Source organism: Pelobates fuscus, chromosome 9 (genome assembly GCF_036172605.1).
Source record: "Pelobates fuscus isolate aPelFus1 chromosome 9, aPelFus1.pri, whole genome shotgun sequence".
In the NCBI taxonomy this organism is placed as follows: Eukaryota; Metazoa; Chordata; class Amphibia; order Anura; family Pelobatidae; genus Pelobates; species Pelobates fuscus.
In genome coordinates, this window is record NC_086325.1 from 146,071,334 (window position 1) to 146,078,796 (window position 7,463).

Sequence of the window (7,463 nt, forward strand, 5' to 3'; positions counted from 1 at the left end):
GTTATTCAAAATTATTACTGTAAGCCCCTTAAGCTTTGAATAAACACCACGGCCTAGCTTACTAAATATTTAATAAACTGTGTCTGTGTCTGTGCTTATTTATGCAAAAATATTGTCTGCATTACAAACAAAATACACTGAAGTGAATGGAGGCTTAAGTGCATGAGCAACTGTTAGGTAACTGTTCAGTTAACAATGGTCTACGATTAAAAGAGCACTCCAAGTACCATAATGCACTGTGATTAGCACACTGTGAGCCCAGGAGTGCCCTGCCGGGCTTAGCTCAGACAGAAGCTTCTTAAACTCTATGCTCGATTTAATAAATTTTTCAGATTATTGAACACTGTTAGAAAAACCTTTCAAATTATTTATCTAGCAACGACACCAATAAAGTTTAATGGAATTTGTGTAGCTAGATCATGTGGCAAGTTCATTAACTCGAGGTTACTGTCTGTAGTAGTGCAGGTGGGGAGCTCGGAGCATCATTACCACTATGCACTGTGCTGAGGCTTCCATTTTTCATGTATATCCTGGTCAATGGAACAAAGTTATTACCTGTGGCTCAAGCACAAAAACCTTTTGTGTTTTAAAATAGTACGGTATAGTACCATATTTGTGTAAATTGGGGAATGCCATTTTAATGGAGTTTAACTAGTTGAACCAAAATTGGATGCCCTGCAGGAAAGCATTGATTCAATTCCTTTCTATGGAGATTTCCAAATGTGCGTGAGACTCACGTCACGCATGCACATTAGATGCTCCATTAGCGTTACATGGCTGGAAGAGGAGATGGAGCCAACACCGGAGGAGTGGGGGAAGGATTTGAGAGACATGGAAGGGCTGGGGAGGAATGAGATAGAAGGATAGGGGGTTAAAGATATGGTGAAGGGGAGAATGAGATACACAAAAGGGGCAGGAAGAAAAGGCACACATGGGGGATAGGAGAGGGGAGAAATGAACACAACTGGTTGGAGGAGTGGAAGAGATGCACAGAAAGGCTGGGGAAGGGGAGAAAGACATAGGTGGGTGGTGAAGGGGAGAAAGAAATACACAAAATGGGCTGGGGAAGAGGCACACAAAGGGGACAGGGGATGGGAGAAATAGACACAAATGGGCTGGAGGAGAGGAAGATGCACACAGAAAGGCTAGGGAAGGGGGAGACAGAGACAGAAGGAGGCTGTGGTACAAAGAGAAAAACAAAGGGGCTGGGGAAAAAAGAGACACACAAAGGGGCTGGGTATAGAAAGAGACACACAAAGGGGTTGGAGAGGAGTAAGAGAAACACAAAGAGGCTGGCAGGTACCAAGAGACACAAAAAGGGGTATGTGTAAGAGACACACAGAGGGAAAAAAATGGGGGATAAATATACTAAAGGAGAATATAAGACAAAAGAGGGATAAGATACACTTTAGGGGTAAGATATTCAAAAGAGAGGATAAGAAACATAAAACGAGTAAGAAAATCAAGAGGTGGATTAAGGGCCACATAGGTGAATATGCATTTTGGGGGTTAGGGTGCCAAAATCCTTGCACTGGCCTGGGACTGAAAGGAGCACACTAAACCCCTAAAGTGCTTTAGCTTGATAAAATGCTATACTGTGTGCCCTCTATATGTCATTTTATAAAAGTGCCAATTTCAGTAGATTTCAATGCTGTTACTTCCTGGTTTGGTTAATCCAGGGGTGCTAAACTCAAAAGGCAGGCAATAGCCCAGGGCTCCTGCTTTGCAAAGACTTCTCATTGAGCTGTAATACATTTAATATACACTTGTAATGTAATATACATTTTGTTTACATAAAGCTCTCTATAAATACCTTATATAAGCCAAAGTCAAAAGCCAGTGTCTTATAGGGTTTGGAGATAATTGAGTTTATTGTTACTATTTTAACCAATCATGTTTAAATTGCTACATAAACCACACAATGTTTCAGTTATTTAATTAGGGGAAACAAAAGTTACATTTTAAATATTTTTGATTGACACCACCGAACACTCTGGCTGTTCATTTATTTCCTGAAGGGCTTAATCATCTGTCCTTCTTGGTGGTCCAAAGGTTTTGATTCAGTTTACCACCTTTGGTTATTGCCAGTAGACAAACATGTCCCAATTGTCATATACCCTAGGTACGCCTCTGGAAACAGTGACTGGGAACCACCTACATACAAGAAGGCATTTTCACAACCCCATTATCATATTGAAAATGATAAATCACACTGTTAAAGGTTGTTTTTTACAAACACTCTTACACGTGGCATCTTCCAGATTTTGTGCACATATAATACCCTTTTATATCTGTGGAATGTGTCTGATCAGCCATAACATTAAAACCACTGATGGGGGAAGTGAAAAGTACTAATTATATATAAGTACAGCGCCACGGAATATGTTGGCACTTTATAAATGTCAGTAATAAATAAATAAAATAGTATATCTACAATGGCACCAGTCAAGGGGTGGGATATATTGGGCAGCAAGTGAACAGTCAGTTCTTGAATTTCATGTGTAATGGAAGCCAGAAAAATAGGCAAACGAAAAGATCTGAGTGACTTTGACAAGGTCCAAATAGTGATGGCTAGATGACTTGCGTTAGAGCATCTCTAAAACAGCAAGTCCCGGGTGTTCCCGGTGTAAGGAAGGACCACCAGTGTACTGGAGTCAGTGTCATGGGCAGCCAAGGCTCATTGGTGCACGTGGGGAGCAAAGGCTAGTCCATCTTATCAGATCAAACAGAAGAGCTACTGTAGCTCAAATTGCTGAAAAACTTCATGCTGGCCATGATAGAAAGGTATCGGAACACACAATGTAACAAAGTTTGCTGTGTATGTAGTTACATAGCCGCACACTGGTTAAAATGCCCATGATGACCCCTCTGAAAGAACTTGAGCATGGGGCAATGGAAGACGGTTGCCTGGTCTGATGAATCACATTTTTAGATCAGGTAGATGACTGGGAGCATTTGTGTAGTTTACCCGGGGAAGACATGGCAGCAGGATGCACTATGGCAAGAAGGCAGGAAATGTTTTTCTGGGTACTGTAACATATGGATGTTACTTTGACACGTACCACCTACCTAGAGATTGCTGCAGACCACGTACTGTCACTTCATGGCAATGGTGTTCACTGATGGCAACAAATTGGATCCAAGGAGGAACCACCTGGCAACTTTCTGCTAATGTCTTGATGCCAGATACCATAGGACACATTCAGAGGAGTCCAAGCTTCGACCTACACGATATTAGTCAGGTGGTTTTAATGTTGTGGCTGTTCAATGTAGCTGATATAGAACTACAGAGTGGGTTAGATGTATGTGCCCAAAATAACCCAGCTTAGTGAGTTTCATGGTATGTAGGTTGGTATTTGTTACTGTAGAGGGGCAATTTTAACAGGCTATTTTAACAGCCATGGGACACATTTAAAATATGTTACTATAAAAATATTTGAAACTAGACCCTTTTTTAATTCTTAATTTTAAAATGCTGTAAAAAATTGAATACATTCACGTTATGCCCTCTTTGGATACTCACCAACATATTTGCTTTTTATTAATACTCAAGGGACACTGTAGGCACTATAACCATTTCATCTAATTTAATTGGTTATAGTGCATGGAGTCATCTAGAGCTGTCTCTCCATTCTCTATTGAAGGGACACTGTAGGCACCCAGACCACTACAGCTCATTGAAGTGGTCTGGGTGGCAAACTCCCATCACCCTTATAAACTTTTTATTAACTACAATAATTACTTCTGAGGGTTAACTCCTCCTCTAGTGGCTGTCTACCAGACAGCCTCTAGAGGGACTTCCGAGGAACATCGGCGCTGGACCTAGGTAAGTGACTGAAGGGGTTATTAACCCCTTCAGCACAGCGAGAGGGGGCCTTAACAGAGAGGGAAACTATAGTGCCAGGAAAACACATTTGTTTTCCTGGCACTATAGTTTCCTTTTTAGACGTTTCCAAGCAGTTTAACATTAAATAAGGGTCCCCAGTAGGTGCTGTCATAGGCTGAAAGCCGTCAGTTGGCATTCTAAGCCAATCACAGCCATACATTGCTGCTCCAGCCAATGCTCTTCATTTAGCATTAAAAGGTTACAAACATTTTCTGCAGCTATTTAAAAGTTTAGAGTTTTCTGTAGAAGATTCCAAAAACAGTTGCAAACAAATGCTGATTTAATGCTGAATGGAAGGATAGCACCAGGAGACTCCAGACACTATAACCACTTCAATGAGCTGAAACAGTTACAATGCCTACGGTCCTTTTTTTTTTTTTTTACTTATTTAATATTTTATTCTTTTTCTTGTTATATAGAACATATACATCATTATATGCATTACCGTTTTCTCAAATTGCAATGATAACAAAAAATTCAAGTGTATACATATCAAACATACAAAACAATGACTATATATTAACAGAAATACACAAAGGGTCCAGACTGGGGGCTTTCTTGAGTCAGATTAGATTTTAGTTAAGCAGTTTTACATTCCTATTATAATAACTAGCTATCTCTGTAACATATGTAAGCAGGGTTTAACTATAAACTAATTTTCCTGTATAATACCTAGCCAGTTTTTCAAAGTACTTGGTTCTTTAACTATCCCTATCTCCATTTTCAGCTGATAAATTAGTTGTGATTTTACTTCCTCCCATATTGGGATTTCTCTGGCTTTCCATTTCCTAGCAATTGATATTTTGACTGCTAATAGTGTATGGATTATCAGGACAGCATATTGGTCCAAATTCTGAGACATGTGTAGTTGTAACAGAAATAACTGTGGTTTCTTGTCAACCTTAATTCCTGTCCATGATTCAATATTTATAGTTACCATATCCCAAAATCTTTTTATCTCACCACATTCCCACCATATATGTAGCATTCCTGCCTTATGATCCCCGCAGCGCCAGCATTTATCCGATGCATCTGGGTACATTTTAGCAAGTTTATCTGGCGTTAAATACCATCTGTTCATGATTTTATATTGGAGTTCCACTAAGTTCAGACAGTGTACATTTTTTATGGTCAAATTCAGTGCTTTCATCCAGTCATCATAACTTATATTATTATCTATTTCCTTCTCCCATTTTGATATCACTAAGCCAATGATTTCTTCTGGGTCAGTTTCTATTAAATTAAGACACTTTGAGACTAACTTTTTAATAATAGTATGGTCTTTTAATAATTGTTCAAGTATTAAATGTTTCGCTGAATAATTTTTTATTAAGTGCTCATTAAGATACCCCTTTATTCTTATATAGGTAAATATCTCTTTGGCTTGTAGCTTATATTCGTCTGTTAAAGTATTAAAATCTTTTATCTTACCATTCTCTATTATATTATTGATTTTATTGACCCCTGCGTTGATCCAGCTCTGAATGTTTAAATCCATTATATTTTTTTGCAACTGTCTAAACTCAATGCTAGGAAGCAGTTTACCTTGTAGGTCTAGGTCTTTTCTTAATTTGTACCATATGGGGATTAAATTATTTAGGATTAAGCCCTTATCATATTTACCTTGTCTAAGGTTTTTTTTATGGTCTGTCTTCCAGAAGAGAGAGTATATATCCTCCTTTATTTCGTCGTTTAGTAGACTCTGTTCCATTTTAAACCAAATTTGTTCTTTTGCTACATCGGATTGGGTTATTATTACATGTGCTATGTTACAAGCTCTCCAAGTATGATTTAATTGTGGGATTCCCAGTCCACCCGATTTTATCTTTAATTTTGAATGGTTTCTACTCAATCTAGGACGTTTTTGACCCCAAATAAATTTGTTAATAATTAATTGTGCTAGGGATAACCAACTTTCTGAACAATAGAGGGGTAGCATGCGGAAGAGATACACCCACTTTGGGTATATATAGAATTTTATAATATTTATTCTCCCCCACCATGATACTTCAATTCCCTTCCAATTATTCAGGGTTTTTGCTGTATTTTTCATTAGCCTTAAAAAATTTTGTTCCATAATACTATTCGGTTCATTAGTAATTTCTATGCCCAAAACTTCCATGGTTTTTTTTTCACAATTAAAACCGAATTTGTCAAATAACTTTTGTTTAATATTCGACGTAAGATTGAATGAAAGTGCTGTAGACTTGTTTAAGTTTAATTTATATCCTGAATAGAGTGAATATTCCTCTATGGAATCCATGACCTTTTCCATGGATTTCACGGGATTTCTCAGAGTGAGTACCACATCATCTGCATACATTGTAAGCTTTAATGATTCTTTCTCTAATTCTATTCCTTTTATAGAATCATCCGCTCTGATTCTGTGTGCTAGTGGTTCGAGACTAATCAGGTATAATATTGGGGACAGGGGACAACCCTGTCTAGTTCCATTTGTTAGCTTAAACCATTCGGAGGAAAATCCGCTTCCCACTACCCTAGCCGTTGGAGTTGTATATAGAGCCATGATAGCCCTAGTGATATTACCTTGAAATCCGAAGCTGGATAGGGCTTTCTCCAGAAATTCCCACCTTACCCTGTCAAAGGCCTTTTCGGCATCTAATGACAGGGCAAGGAGGGGGATCTTGTGTCTGGTTGCCATATCTGCCGCGTCTATCAATCTCCTAATATTAGAAGTTGGGGCTCTGCTGGATATGAACCCCACCTGATCTTGATGAATAATACTAGTTATTACGTTAGATAACCTGTCTGCTAAGACAGAGGAGTAGATTTTAATATCGCTGTTAAGTAATGAAATAGGTCTATAGTTTATTACTAATTCCAAATTTTTCCCAGGCTTTGGGATTGGAACTATATGGGCTTTTAACAATTCACTGGGAATATTTCCGTATGACATAAAGTCATTAAATAGTTTGGTAAGAGGTTCTATTATATTATCCCTAAAAGTTCTATAAAAGCAGTTACTAAACCCATCCGGTCCTGGTGCTTTTTTTGATTTTAATTTTTTAATTGCAGATTCAACTTCATTTTGTGAGACAGGTTTATTTAATACTTCCAATTGAGCCTCTGTTATATGCGGGAGTTTGAGTTCTGTAAAGAATTTAGAAATGTCATCAGTGCTATTTCCCCCGGGTAGATTATATAGCTCTGCATAATATTTTTGAAATGCTTCACCGATCTTTTCTGGCGACAGGACTACTTCTTCACCGTTTATTTTTATTTTAGAAATAATTTTTTTAATTTTTTCTTTTTTTAATCTATTTGTTAGTAGTTTATCCGCTTTATTCCCTTTATAATACCAGTTTCTTCTTAAACGTTCTAACGCAAGGTTAGATTTGTTTATCAATATGTTATTAATATTTTCCTTTATTTTTTTTAATTCTTTACTTATTTCAAACGATATTTTTTTTTATTCTGTTTTTCCAATCTATCATGATCCATATAAAGTTGTGCCAAGTTTTGTGAATTTCTTTTTTTTTCCTCTGTGCCCATTTTTATAAAGCTTCCCCTGATTGTACATTTAAACGCACACCAGAGCGTAGATAAGGAGATCTCA